Source organism: Hylobates moloch, unplaced genomic scaffold (genome assembly GCF_009828535.3).
Source record: "Hylobates moloch isolate HMO894 unplaced genomic scaffold, HMol_V3 SCAFFOLD_13, whole genome shotgun sequence".
Lineage (NCBI taxonomy): Eukaryota > Metazoa > Chordata > Mammalia > Primates > Hylobatidae > Hylobates > Hylobates moloch.
This window is the reverse complement of record NW_026652288.1, coordinates 84,939,465-84,955,538: the sequence shown is the minus strand read 5'-3', so window position 1 is coordinate 84,955,538 and position 16,074 is coordinate 84,939,465. Positions and strand designations below refer to the sequence as shown.

The window sequence follows — 16,074 nt, the reverse complement described above, 5'->3', positions numbered from 1 at the left end:
TAAAAATAGACTAAGAAGGTGAGATTTTTCTATTATGAAGTATTCTGTACAATGTACCTACTGTAACATGTGGTACAGCAGGTGCCATACCTTTTTAAAAAACAAGTAACCAATCTTTCTGGGGAAAATTCTCCTATTGACTAGTGAGTAACTAAAAAGTTTAATAGGATTTTCAAATATTACTTTTGCCTTCTCTCAGAACCTGTGTTAATGCACTTTGTTTTTCTTATTTTCTAGAAAAAATTAAGAATCAAAAATCTAGAAAACAGTAATATTGCTAATAATGAAGAGACTGTTTTGGCATCTGTAATTATCCATAAATGTGGACATAATATGGGAGGCAAAGTATCCCATAGAAACTGGAGTTAATGGAGTTACCTTTACACCATGGTTTTAAGGATATACTTTGTCTTTTGATGCACTGCCTGCAACAACACTGGGCGCTTTGCGTTACAATCTTGGAGTTAGACTGGCAGCCAGGACTGAAGATCCTGCATCTTCAGCCTGGTCTTTTTTAGATTATTCACTCATCTAAGACCAGAGACCAAATATACGAGAATACCTTTGTTCTCAAATACAATGACAACTGAATTAGTCCCCAGTCATACTTACAAAAACAGGTGCTGTTATTATTTTAATTTAGTAATGTAATTTAATTATTATTTTAATTTCTTTTCCTATCTGTTAAGAAACACTATTAATTCTGTAAGATGGAATAATCTGATTTTTTTCACCTTACAAGAATAGGCACTACCAAATGAATGTGAATTCTGTAGAAATTTTAAGAGACAAAGAAAACAAATTGTCGGATTGATAAGCTAACTAAGAGTTCAGTTTTTTTTTTTTTTTTAATGAGGCCTCCAAACAAATAATCCTGGCTTCTTCTAAGCCATACATTAAGTCTTGCATTTAAGAAATATGAGACTTATTTTCCTTTTCCAAATGGAAGACAGAATATAATCAGAATATAATAGTATAAGAAAATGAAATATTTCAAGGTACCCCAAATATTTAGTTTCCTGGTGATGAATGTTTTATTATAGCATCTTTTGTCAGTATCAAACTTCTAGAAGGAGGACCAAGAAAGGCAGCCTAAGCTATCCTTATACCTATATTCTGTAACACACATGTGCACACCAGCACAAAAGCACCTTTAAAGCAAGACAAAAAAAAAAAAACAAAAACATAGTGTAAAGGAAAAAAAATTATCCTTTGCCATTTTCTTTTCCATTTCCAGGGCATTCCACTTCCATTTACTTATAACTGTGTTTCTTCTTCAAACTACGCTAATATTGTTGGGAAGAAACCCATTTGATTTCAGGAAAGACATGAGATTTTGATAATGGGACTGGTGAAGTTTTGAGGGTGCAAGAATAAATTTAAATCATTTTTTTCCTGTTTATAAAAAGCAAATAGAACATTTTTGTCCTCCCTTCTTTCTTTAATGGGTTTCCTTGAGACATAGTGAATCTGAGTCCTTCCTTGAGGAAGATTAGAACGTTTGGTATAGGGATAAATCTCTCTAGTGATTAAACTCATGTCCAGATTTTATGATGTAGAGCTATTTTCAATGTGGTGGCCAAATAACCACTGGATATATAAAAACATACTTCTGGAATTAGCTCAGGGGTCTCTCACAAGCCACACAGGTGCAGACCCTCATCCCTTGAGCACAAAAGAAAAGCTACTGTTACCTCTGCTTTGTTGTATGGAATGTGAGGCTTTACCATAACTTTGTGTTGAATTCATGCTGCCTTAACTGCAAATAATTATGTTAATGTGTACAGAATGATAAATTATTTTTTTCTTTTCATAACATTGGTACAGAGGGCTCTTTATGTTGGTAGGATTGTTTAGTTTCCCCAACAGAAGGAAGAAAACTGCCATAAAATGAGTGCCAAATGCATGTCAGACCTGCCTAATAGAAAAAAACATTTTGTAAAGAACATTGAAAAAACTGTTAATTTCACAAATTCTATTATTTTAGGTAGTCTAAAGGGTAACAGCAAATACAATGGTATCCTGCAGGTAGAAAATGCAAAATGCAGTCAATCACATTTGATTTGAGATCCATGCTTCTTTGTGCTTCCCGCCTACCTGGTCACTCAGTAAATGGAAGGAGAGGGATAAAGAGGTGACCATGTAGTCTTCAGTATATTGTAAACTTAATCTTAAAATATTAATGCACATAGATATTGAGTACATCTGAATACTTAGAAGAGTATTATCAATTTTTAGAAACAATTTGAGATCATTTCCCTTAGATAATTATCAATGCTGGAACAAACATTGTGTCTATAATACTATATGGTCCTGATTTTTTCAAAGTTAAAAGTCTTGTTATTGATCATTGTCATTGCTGTTTATAATACTTCCAACAAGGAGCATTTCTGCTAGTGAACAAATCCCAAATAATTAGAGGATTTAAAAAAATCAAAAAGGAAGGTAGTTACCAAAACAGATGTAATACTGGTATAATTCATGCTTGAAAGTAGATTAAAAAAATAAAAATAAAAAGTTGACTCGTAAAACCCAAGGACATGGAGACAGAAGCTTAAAGGAAACAAGATTGCAGAACTGCAGAATGATCCCTGCCCCCTCCATCTACTGAAAGTTCTTCTTCATTAAGTGCTGCTGAGTTGTTGAATAAATATAATAAACATTACCCAAACTTTCCTTACAAAAACTGTTCGTGTATCTGGTGACCCTTAAGGTAGCTAGGGTAGAGTTTTGTAGGGGTTGGAGGGCAGGCAACAGGTAGATAAGTGAGAATTTGAAGAAGTTTTTTCATTTTTTCAGTTAGTTTATTTTTATTCAGACGATATTCTTTTTACTCCCTCCCTCTTCCTCTTTCTCCTTAAGGCATTTAAGAAAATTTAAAGGCTGTTACTGCGGTTTTAAAATTGTAAAAGCAGCTGATGTCACAGGATTTTCCAGTGATACAAAACACCTACATAGCTGTAGTCTGTTAAGTGTTCTTTAAGGCAGACAAAGAATTGAAAATTTTCTCTGACCAGCTTTATCAAGTAACAGAACAGTAAAGGATAGTTGTCTAGTAACTCCACTCATGCTATAATCATCACATATTGATTTGGGTTAATTGTAGAAACATAAGTCAGGTTTTAGGGCTTTCTAATTAGTGAAGTATAGAAAAAAACTGTTTCAGTCATTTCATTTATTTATTCATTTGTAAAACATTAAATTTTTACTATGTGGTAGTATTTATTATATTATAAAATAATTCAATCATAAAATATTTTAAGGGGAATTTTAGGTAACTAATCATTCCTTAATTTTGGTGAAGTATAAAACATGATCCCTATATTAACTCATCTTGTAGAGATGCAAATAATATGTGTGAAATAATAACAAAACATGAGAACAGCTGAATTTTAAATAAAAGATCCAAGTCAGCTTAAATAGTTAGGGAAGTCTTGAGAAGTGAATCTTAAAATAACTCATAAAGTATTTTGTTAAGTGACAGAGAAGAGATTGAGCATTCCAGATGGGAAATGAAATAGAAAATATTTGGGAAAGAAGAATAGAAAAATATTCTTTATATAAACAAAATTGAAATATTCATAAGATACTTTGTATAAGCAATATTGAAATATTCACAAGAATAAATGAAGCCTTCTTGAAGGAATTTGAAAACTCAAATTCTAGAAAAAAATTTAATCACACACATTATGTATGTATTTACATGTATTTACATGAAGTCTGATAATGTTGGAGGCTTCTAAAGCATACAGGTGTTCAACTGGAAAATAACTCACTGGTACAGATACACAAAAGAGTTTGAGCATGTATATATACTGTCTTACTGAAAATCAGTTTTAATATTTTTTAAAATGTGAGGTTTATCAAATTGATCAATAAATTTGGATAAAGTGATAAACATAAAAATATACACATTGCAAAGGTGTTTTAGCCTATTATCTAAACAAATGATATGAAAAAGTGAGAGAGTTAATGGCTTACTTTAAGAATCTTATACATGAAAAATATCACTATAAGAGGCAATTAAACCTTAACTTGCAATAAAAACTTTTAAGAATTTTCTAAGGAAAGTAACACAAAAATATATACCATGTAAAATTATTTAAGATTGGTTTATAAAGCTAGGATTATGGACGGAAGATAGTGTTAGAAAAGAAGTTCTAAAAAATAACTAAATATATTGAGTTAATTTAAATAAAATAAGTGACAATTACCAATCCATTTTATATACATATATATATACACACATTTAAAGTTTGAATTATGTTAGTATTATATAAATTCTAAAGAAAAACAAAACTGAGATTCACTGCATCTCAAATGTTAATGTGCACATCAATGACCTGGGGAACTTATTAAAATGAAGATTCTAATGGAAGAGGGTTGGTGTGGGCCCAGAGCTCCCAGAGCTAATGGAGAGACATTTTTCTTCACCAGTGTAAAGAAAACAGATTAAAATTGCTTATTTTCATTTAAACCTATACGCTGATGTAGCATCAGGATAAAAAGATTAAAAGTGGTCAAAAAAGTCAACAAAAATGATTCAAAACTCCCTGTTTGGTGGGGAACAGACATCTATTCATTGTTTCAGCCAACATTTATGAAGGGCCTCCTATGTACTTTGCTAAGCTTTGATTATACACCGTGTGTTCATGTGGCGGAATGTATTTAAGCATATCAGGAACAGGAAAGAAAAAATTGAGTCTCTTAAACACAGGTTATTTTTCCATCTCATAGGAAGATTCTGAAGCAAGTGATCATAATTATTCAGTGGTAACAATATGTACTCCAAGCAGCATCTCCAATAGCTTTTGCTGAGATGCAACAACCTGCCTAATCTAATTCTCTCATTATCTCCTAGCAGGGTGCGATAGGATTTCTTCCAAACACAGTTTACTATGAATGTATGATGTAGTTGAGGAGGTTAATCACCAACTAACAACATTAAACCTTTTTTATGAGTATATTAATTTCTTGATAAAATCTTTAATGGTTTTATGGATTTTGGTAAGGGAAGGAGGGGCAGCAAACTTCCTTCACCTTGGTCTTTCCAAATAGACTTTTTATTTTAAAAAAACTAGGACACATTTAAATCAAAGGTGTAAATGGAGGAAATGATTATTGAGGAAAAGGAAATCGACATAAAATTGAAGAACTAGAAAGAATAGAAACTTGGATAGCTAGTGGAATGGCAAGAAGAAACAGAAATTCCTTATCTTTTGAGTTCCAGGAAGATCAGATGCCTACCAAGAAATAAATAGACGAATGTGGGTGCTGTTTCCCAGGATCTTCTCTAAATCTAAGGGTATATTTAAAACTGTTTTTTTAAAATGGAGTGAAAGAAAAAGACAACTTTCCAGTTTATTTATTCCATCAAGAAAGAAAAGAGAAAATCCTATTCACACAATTTCTTAACATAAATTTGCATGGCATTTTTGCTTCTAAAATTCTAGCGAAGTGCTTATCTATTCAGTGAATAATTCCCATAGCCATATATTTTTCTTCAGTGCAGCCTGTAGTTTACATCTTTATTAATAATACATACACACACACACACACACACACACACACACTAATATGAAAAGGATCTTATTCAGCGATCTTTGTGAAATTCAGAACCATTTTTTAAAAATCATGCTGGCCTTCCTGACATTATCACTCTAGATCATTCCTCCCACTTCAAATTTCAGGAAGAAATTAAATAGTATGTAATATCCACTGCCATAAAAAAAGCCCAGATGGTTTAAACTAGGAATTAAAGTATGTGGTTTTAAAGAGACATAATATATGATTTTATGCCTAGAATAAAATTCAAGCTACAGATTTACTATGCGTTTTAGACCGCATGGAGATTTTTTTTTAAAAAAATACCTCTTATGTTTTTAATTAAAGGTATATTTTCAACCCAAAGCATCAGCACTACACATGTGAATCCAAAATGAAAACTGTCATTAAAATCCACACTAAGGTGGTTTATCTTTCAGGCAGAATCACGAGCAGTAAATCCTTTCAGATGGTAGGACGGGTTTTCTTTTCCTAGAGCCGTTGCTAGAATATTTTAGAAATTTCAATAAGTACCTTGGCAATGATAAGGATAAATGTCTTCAGTTAGTCTAGATTAAATACCCACTTGCCCTAGGGTCCCATATAAAATGAATCCAAGTTTGAGAGTTCCTTTTGCATCTGACTTGTCACTGTCAGGCGCATTACTTGTAGGGAGTAAGTCTGGTGTTCCATCTACTTCTTTGAACAAAATATAGCTCTAATTGCTCTGGTAGATTTGCACATGCTTGAAAATAAACTCTTCTGAAATGAAGGATACACAAAGTGAACTTTTGAAAGAGAAAAAAAATGTATACTCACCTCATCTAGAATGTAGACCTATTACACCAAATAGCACAACAAAAATATAATCTTACTTTTAGGGAAGTTGCATTGTAATGCGATAGTCCTACAGATAAGTATTTCATAAGTTTCTCTGGATACATAGATGGAATCGCTACAACTTGGAATAAGAAAAAGCATGCATTTTCAAGTCCTGGATTCCAACTCTCTAAGTTCTGCCACTTATTAAACAGTGCAATTGCAATATAATTAACCACTGAAGCCCTCCCTCAGTTTACAGACCTGCACAGTGAACATAATGCTACCTACCTTAAAAATAGGTTTGTGGAAAGGAATGCATTTAAATCATATCACGTAAGTATGCCAACTGGTAGAGTCCAAAGTCACTTTCTCACCAGAAAAGAACTTTTTATAAGGAACACTTTAAAAGCAAAAAAGGAAAAATAAAGAGCTGCAAATCATCCAAAAAGTTGACACACCATGGAAAAATTTCTAATTTTAAAATCACTATGGTGAGTGTTTGCCTAATCAAACACTGGCTAAGATTCCTCTTGTTCTTTTGAACTTCAAATAACGTGGTTAGACCTGGCTACTCAGTTAACAAATAGGAAGCAGTTTTAGAGTGGAAAATAGACATTAGGTTTGGCATTTCTCTCTGGTATATTAACTAGATGCAACTAGATGCATCCATTAAGTTATTAACTCATTTAACATACAATTTTTGAGACACACCTACTATGTATCAAGGACTGCATGGTGCTAAGAGCTGAAGATATAATAGTGGAGAAGAATGAACAACACCTCTTCCTTTATGAATTTATAATGTAGTAGGGAATTCATATACCAAATAATATCACACAAATGCTTTAAATTATTACTATTATTATTATTAATTTTTTTTTTTTTTTTTTGAGACGGAGTCTCGCTTTTTCGCCCAGGCTGGAGTGCAGTGGCACGATCTCAGCTCACTGCAAGCTCCGCCTCCCAGGTTCACTCCATTCTCCTGCCCCAGCCTCCTGAGTAGGTGAGACTACACAAATGCATTAAATTATAAACTGAGATATTTATTAAGGAAAAGGGGACTATGCAGCATTTATGCAGGAGGCTTGAAATATTCTGTGGGATCAGGGAAGCATTGTCTAAGAAAGTAACAGTAAGTGATCTGTAGTTAGAACCGAATTTGAGTAGGAAAAGAAGAAAGATCCAAGTAAACTAGAATGATAAATGTTCTGAGATAGGAGGGTAAATGGTATATTTTAGAAGCTAAGAAGTGAAGTTATACAAGATTAATTATGCAATCTCAGATTATTTAAGGATTCATAAATAATTCTAAGCATTTTTGTCTGTATGATCAATAAAGACCAAATGGTCTACTCATAGAAAAATCCATTGAAGAGTTTTAAGTATGGCTTGATACAATAAGGTTTATGTTAAGAAAAGATAAATTTGGTTGTTGGATGAAGGTTATACTGGAAAATAAAAGACTACCAGATGAAGACACTTGTATCTCTGGATGTTTGGCCATTGAACTACATTAACAGATTGGTCACAATCCTTCGCTGTCCTGTATTTGTTTTTAGATCCACAGCATTACTATTACCTGGCAGCTTTCAGGAAGAAAAAAAATGAATAAATTAGGAACTAAGTATTTATGATAATCTCATGATACAGTTTATTGCTCGTTATCAGATACATTAGTCAAAACATGAGCACTTGTTGACACAACAGAGCTAAAATCTTAACAAACAAAAATTTTAGTATGTGGTACCCATATATGGGTAGTAAAGATATGTTGGCACTGTAGAAGTTTTTCTAGTATCATAACATAGCCAGAGTGCAATGGGGCTAGAAATAAAATGTGAAAATCAAAGGCCAATTCCAATTTTATTTAAACATATATTTGCCTATTAAAGACATACAAAAAGTAAACCCAGACAATTTAATAAATATATTAAAATATATTGGCTTCAATATTTCTATACTCTTGGCCTCTGAATGAGCATATTGTAAGTTTTATTTTGTTCAATTATCAGTGTTTTCTGCTAGGAGTTACCATAAGGATGTTGACAACATCTCTTGACTAGAATTAAGTCCAGCTGTTAATAGTTAGCATATTTTTTTGCCTCTGGAATTGAGAATGGGATTAGTTGGTAAGGTGAAGTGAGTTGGTGACTAATGGGATTAGTCAAATTAGTTTGATTGCACTATTAAGACTGAAAAATGAAAGCAATGGATCTCATCTTAAAGAAAATTTAAAAAACAAATAAGAATGTATATATTTACAGAAGTTCTATTTCTATCTACTATAATTATAAAGGTAGTAGTATAATTACAATTATTTGAAAGGTTTTCACATCTGCTTAGTGATTTTCACATGACTTGTGAAAATTACTTTCTTGCCACAAGCTGCTGAAAGCTATGGGATTAGAAATACATTTGCAGGTTGGGTGTGGTGGCCCACACCTGTAATCCCAGCACTTTGGGAGGCCTAGGTGGGCAGATCATAAGGTCAGGAGATCGAGACCATCCTGGCTAATATGGTGAAAACCAGTCTCTAGTAAAAATACAAAAAACTAGCCAGGCGTGGTGGCACATGCCTGTAGTCCAGCTACTTGGGAGGCTGAGGCAGGCAAGAGAATCATTTGAACCTGTTTGCAAAGCGACAAAAGCCTTTTTAGAGCAAGAATTATTTTTTAATTGTACCACAAAGAGAAATGGCGACCTTCGGAGTTGAATAAACTCGGAAATGGATTGATTAATTCTGTTTAAATAATAGATGAAAAGTACTTTATCATAATTGTATTTTACTTCATGATGTTCTTATGTATACTTAGCTTATAGAAATTTGTTTAATAAATGTTAATATCTTCATTAGGGTATAATTTTTATTAAAAATAGGCCATTTTTTCATGTGGATATAGTTTTGTAGAAATTTGTTGTTATGACTGAAGAAAAAACATTAAAATGATTTATATCATGAAAGTGCCATGGTGGTGTAACTTCTGGTGGTTAATAAGGTTACGGTCATGAATTTTAGAAAAGGAAATAGTTTTAGGAATTTTCTTGCTATCATTATTATAAAGCTTAAACTTATTATAATTATTATATTAATAATAATAAAATGAGTACTAATTTTTTTGTTGGATGCCTGGGTATAGACAGTACTTAGAATTTTCATGCATTGCCTTATTTGATCTTCGCATTTTAGGGTTAGAAAATGTCAAAATTTTATATTGGTTAAATTTTGAGCTCTTACTAATATGCATAAAGACACCATATGGGCAAGAGGTACATATAAGACAAGTGTCCTCAAGACACTTGACTTCCACCTGGCTAAAAAGTGTCATAATATAGTGATTTTGTTACAAGGAGACAGTTTACTGCCATCTGCCCGTAAATGGTTGTTAAAAATACACAAATTTCTGATGTCTATGTCGTGAATGTTGCCCTATAAGGTATAAACTGCATGGCCTGCCCAACTACAGAAAATGGTCCAGATGTGCATAAATGAAAAGGCCATGTGAGAGTTTAGTTTTCTGAAAATACATAAGAAAAAACAGTATTAATTTTTAAGAATCTTAAGATCATCCTAAAAACATTAAGAAAGTCACTTATTCTATATGAATATATATTCTTTATCAAGCTATTAGGATGGACGTTTTTAGAAATTGTCTGGGTTTACTTTTTGTATGTCTTTAATGGGCAAATATCTATTTAAATAAAATTGGAATTGGTCTTTGATTTTCACATTTTATTTCTACCTCCCATTTTACTCTGGCTATCTTATGCTACTAGAAAAACTTCTACAGTGCCAACATATCTTTACTACCACCAAAATGCAGAGGTAACTTTAGTCAGTAAAAAGTACATGAGCACTGAAGAACAATTGAGATAATAAGGTGAAATAATGAGTCAGAAATAGCTGGTGTTTCACGTTATACCTCTTATAGTTCATGAGGGTTTACTTTGTAGTATTTGTCTTCCTGACAAGTTTTTTTTCTCAATTAAGGGAATAATGCCTTTTTGTAAAGTATCTTCAAGAGCAGGAAAAGAATAACTATGTCAATAAAATGAAAATATAACTCTAAATATGTAAAAAATATGGGCCCAGTTCACCTACCCTTGCTTGAGACAAAGGGCTTCTGTTATCTTGAAGAGGTAGCACACCTTCAATTCACTTACTGAACACTTTGTGGAAAATATTGTTTTGTTTTTTTTTTTTGAGATGGAGTCTTGCTCTGTCGCCCAGGCTGGAGTACAGTGGCGCAATCTCGGCTCACTGCAAGCTCTGCCTCCCAGGTTCAGGCCATTCTCCTGCCTCAGCCTCCAGAGTAGCTGGGACTACAGGCGCCCGCCACCACGCCCGGCTAATTTTTTGTACTTTTAGTAGAAACGGGGTTTCACCGTGTTAGCCAGGATGGTCTCAATCTCCTGACCTCATGATCCGCCCGCCTCGGCCTCCCAAAGTGCCAGGATTACAGGCGTGAGCCACCGCGCCCGGCCGGAAAATATTTTTATATTAATTTTACAAAGGAATAAATGAACTTGTAGGTGGAGTAATTTTCTTAAGGTCATAGGTGGAGAAATGATTAAAGACTCAAAATGACTGATTCCAGAGTCCAAGCCATTGAGCACTAGGTTCCCTTTTCTCACTGGTTAATTTTGATAGGCTGACTATCCTAAAAGGAAGAAGCAAACTGGGGCACGTTAAAACAAAATAAAGAAGTTCACATAGCTCACTAATGTTTTGAAATTTGACTATTTAGCTGCTGAATAGTTGACTGACATTGAAGTTTGAAATTTAAAAGACTGTCTATGTAATATATATTTATTTTACTGTCAGGTAGTTTTTTGTTGTAACGTGATATGGTTTGTTCAAATCTCCCCTTGAATTGTAATAATCCCCACGTGTCGTGGGAGGAAGCCTTTGGGAGGTAATTATACTACGGACGTGGGGTTTTTCCGTGCTGTTCTCATGATAATGAATAAGTCTCGTGAGATCTGACTGTTTTATGAAAGGGCAATTCCCCTGCACACACCTTCTTGCCTGCTGCCACAAAGACCTGTCTTGCTTCCCCTTCGCCATCTGCCTTGATTGTGAGGCCTCCCCAGCCACATGGAACTGTGAGTCAATTAAACCCCTTTTATAAATAAATTACCCAGTCTTTTCTTTATTAGCAGTATGAGAACAGATTAATACAAAATTATATGCTATTATTCATATTTTGTGAAACATTTCTACTTAACTGCATTAATCAAAAAAACAGTTTACTTAAAACATTGAAAAAAACAAAGAAATGTCTATTATTTAAGAAACTTAACAATTGTAATTTGTTAAAAAATTTAAAAACTCTAACAGCAATGCATGTTCTTTTGTAAATTACTTTGAATAAACCAAAATGCAAAAAGGAGAAAATAATAAAAAACACCTATTTATCCATAATAGATGTATATCCAAAACAAAATGTCATTAAAATATAATTTCTTCACACACACACACACACACACACACACACATGCACACGCACACACATATTCTTTATGAAATACTCTTACATTAGGGTTGAAAGAGAGAATAAATTGTCAATTTTTTTTCTATTTCCTTAAACAACAATTTGAGTTTTGCAAGTTTTACCTTTTTATTATCTTAAAATCAAAGAATTAAAGTATTTAAGTATTTAATTTCTAGTATTAAATTTAAGAATGTATAATATATAAACTTTGTTGATAATCTTTACTAAATGAATGAAGAATAGAAGATTCTAACATGGAAGGTAACCTAGAGTAGCAATTGAAAAATCCTTGGCATTGGTTTGGAATAAGACATTTTTATTATAATAGAACACTTTAAAATGAAATACTTATAGAAAGATAAATTACCTTGGTTACTTGCAAATATGCTACCAAATTAATATCTGGTGAACAAGGAAGGTCAATTTGTCATGTCTATAGGCATATGTGTGGAGATAAATTGTGAGAGAACATAAATACACAAATAACTGCAGCATTCTATCAAACACTTATATTGCAACCTACAATAAGCATTCGTGTTCATATATATTCATAAACCTACAGGCAAATTATAAATAATGTTGCTTCCATGAAACCTAATGTTTTGCAATTAGAAATGAAACATATATTAAAATCATTAAATAGGACTCTAAAATTACATAACCTTGATTTTAAACGGACTAAATATTTAGTACATCAATGAAAAACACTCAAGATTAAATATAAATCTGATTTTGTTCCTTTTATCTTGATTTGTAATTTATCTGCATGTTATTATTGCCATTAATACGTTATTGCTATATTGCCATAATTATATTTACTTTTTCTACAACTATTTTAATCTTTGATTTTCCCTTCTGTTAGAAAAGGTTATACTTAAAAGTAAAATACCAGTTCCTTTCCTTCAGTCAGATAAATAACCCAAGATAACAGATTAGATAACCTACAGCTTCAGGTTTTTGTAGACCTAGAATTATCTCATTTGATATGAGAAATGGGAAGTATATTATATGATTTTCAAATCTTTCCAAATATATTGTCTACATTAAAAAATAATAATTTAAATTATTTTGTGGGATAGAGAGGGCTGTACCTGGAATGACATATTATAGCATAAGTGAGACTCTCAAACCTCAGTTATTTATCTGATGTCAAATGTAGCCGGTTCAATGCATCATACCTTTGTGTGATTGAATAAATTGCTTAAAGCCAATTTCACATTAAGATGATAAACATGGCTATTAACAGAAATCAGGGTCTATGGTAATCAGATCCACTAAACGAATTAATCTTAACTCTGTCACAAAGATTCCTTGAGACCTACACAGTCCTCATTTTTATAATAAAGAATAATACTTACTTCACATAATTTTCTTGGAAGTTTAATATGATAAACTCATTTTCTTAACAAAATACCAACAAAATTGTCTTTTTTTCTTTTAAATAAAGATGCTTGTTAGACAGATGCATTTCTGGAGCAGATTTTTTAAAAAGTATAGAATTTGCTGTAAGTTAAATGAAAATGTCCAACATCTTCTCTCTTACTGGAACGAATTGAATTAGTCCATCAATATCTAAAAATGACAAATTCCTTAGTCTCTTAGGTCACAAAACCATCACTAATATGTGGTGACGTTCTGGGTTTCTTACTTTTTGTTTGGAAGTTTTCTTACCAGGGGCTAACATGATCTAAAGAGAAGAGTGGATGGCTAGTATGCAACATATACTAAACATACCTAATTAATTTTAAAAGGAATCAGGAAATACTATATAATTCATTAGATATTCTAGAATTTCTAAAAACAGACAGGGACAGCCATCTTTGGAAGTTTTCCCAGTATTTAATCAGTCTCATTTTATAAGATTATTTATGGGTAATCTTAATATACTTTGCACAATTTAAGTGGCTGCTTTTCAATTTAATTTAATTTAATTCTTTTTGAGACGAAGTCTCACTCTGTCACCCAGGCAGGAGTGCAGTGGCACGACCTTGGCTCACTGCAACCTCTGCCTCCCGAGTTCAAGTGATTGTCCTGCCTCAGCTTCCTGAGTAGCTGGGATTACAGGCGGGTGCCACCACGCCCAGCTAATTTTTATATTTTTAGTAGAAATGGGGTTTCACCATCTTGGCCAGGCTGGTCTCGAGCTCCTGACCTCAGGTGATCCGCCCACCTCGGCCTGCCAAAGTGCTGGGATTACAGATGTGAGCCACCGCACCCGGCCTAAGTGCCTATTTTATAGTTAACATTTGCAAAGATTGGAAAAGGTCCTAATTTTATAACCCACAAATACTCTTTCATGTGCATGAAGACTGTGCTTGACTTTCTTCTCAGGCTTTTTTTGTAACAGATTTAAAAACTCTTAATTAAATAATTCACGTTTTCCTAATCCATCAATTGTTTTTAAATCTATTTCTAAATTTATTCTATCATTTTAAAATAGAGCAAACCAAACCAAACTTGATAATCTACCAATAAACAATGCTTGGGAAAAATTATTTTTCCACTTTTATATATCCTTTTCTTTCTCTTTCTAAAATTAACTCAGTAACTTTTGTTTTGTTTTTTGATATTGTTACGATTCTCATAGACTTTGCTGCTCTATTGCCAAGCTACTCATATCCCCATTACTGTGAAACTTGGTGAAATTCCTCAGGGATTCTGAGAGATCAAAGCAGTAAGTAAATGTGCATGCCTATTCATTAAGAACTCCTTTATACATATATGGATTTTTAAAATGTGTTTTAATAAAAATAAATACAGAATAAAAATCTAACCCTTAATCCCAAACATATTTCTTATAGGCCTATTTAGTGCAATAAAATAATCCTGTCATTTTCAATTCATTTACTCACAAACTATTTCTTTTTGTGAGGATTTTGTTGATAGCACAGTAAAATCAGTCCTATACTGGAAGAGGTTTACAGAGGCCCAGCAGGCACTTTTCACTTTTTCCATTAAACATTCCATATGCATCCATCAAGTCATTACAGTATTCCACATATCTGTCAACCTTTGCCAGGCTATCACACACAAGCATGCACCCTAAGACGATTCTTATGAAATATTCATAAACATTTTCAAGTTACAAATTCTTCTCATTCAAGATAAGATTTAATGGCAACATTTTCCCAGAGAAGTTAATGAGAACTCTTTGCTCATAATAAATGAGCTCCGGTATACAACTGCCCTATGGTTTCACCAGCACTCTGGTTGGGAACAAATTCAACACCAATTCACATTCAGCATTCTTTTGTTTAGGTGCCTGAGGCTATGTCACCCTGGCTGTCAGTAATCTGATAAAAATATAAAAAATCAGTCAGTTTGGATGAAGAGTGATTTAACCGTAATGACCATATCCAACCTACTAGTTGATTTTTACCATACTCTGCAGGGAGAATATCAAGTGATATTTTTCACCCCTTAAGTCAAGTTGGGCTTTGGACAGCTAAATTGGTGGGTCTGAATCCTCTGATTAGTATGCTTGATTGACTAAGGGCAGAAGTGGACTGAAACACTCTCCACATAAATGAGAAATCTTGTCTAAATTGAAAGCATGTATTGTAACCACTCAATCAGCTCCCATGGGGGAAGCGAATAAGCTAAATTAATGCTAAAACGGTTAGAGGCATTTTCAGGCAGTTGTTGGGAATCCTGGCTGCTTTTTCCCCACACTTATTTATTTTGAAAAATTTTATTTTAAGGATTTTAATAGAAATGAAAAATATAGTCTGATAAATTCTCACATATTTATTACCTGACTTCACCAGTTATTAATTTTCTTACATTTCTTTTCTCTGTGTATCTTTCTCATTCTGAACCATGTGAAAGTAATCTGAAAACATATTTGTTTGGTAGTAAAGAACCATGATTGAAGGCACAACGGTGCTAATACTGAGAGAAGATATCTTAAAGATTTATTCATAAACACAAATATATTAACAAACTGTGAGGATCATGAAGAGCCCTAGGTTTGGAATAACAGCCCTAGCTCTCTGAAAAATAAATGTACAACATTGGATAAGACATTCAAACTCTCTGAGAAGTAGTTACTTACCATACAGCAGTGACCATCCTACTTATACAGGAATTTTTATGACGATAAGGAGGGTTTACCTGAGAGTATGTATCTAAAAGTAAACTAGCGTTATACAGACAAAGTCGTGGCTCCGCATAGGACATTTTGGTCAAGGAATGATCCCGTACACAACAGCGGTCA

At 33.0% G+C, this 16,074-nt stretch overlaps 1 protein-coding gene and 1 long non-coding RNA gene across 2 annotated transcripts in view; one reads left to right on the top strand and one right to left on the bottom strand.

The window, feature by feature from the left end:
- Positions 1-16,074, bottom strand: part of NAALADL2 (N-acetylated alpha-linked acidic dipeptidase like 2) — a 959,155-nt gene that overhangs the window by 535,875 nt on the left and 407,206 nt on the right. The window lies entirely within an intron of this gene.
- LOC116481255 (uncharacterized) overlaps positions 14,493-16,074 on the top strand; it is a 35,110-nt gene continuing 33,528 nt past the window's right edge. Inside the window, exon 1 of the long non-coding RNA XR_004251455.1 lies at positions 14,493-14,532. This is a non-coding gene — a long non-coding RNA (uncharacterized LOC116481255). The remainder of the gene's footprint in view (positions 14,533-16,074) is intronic.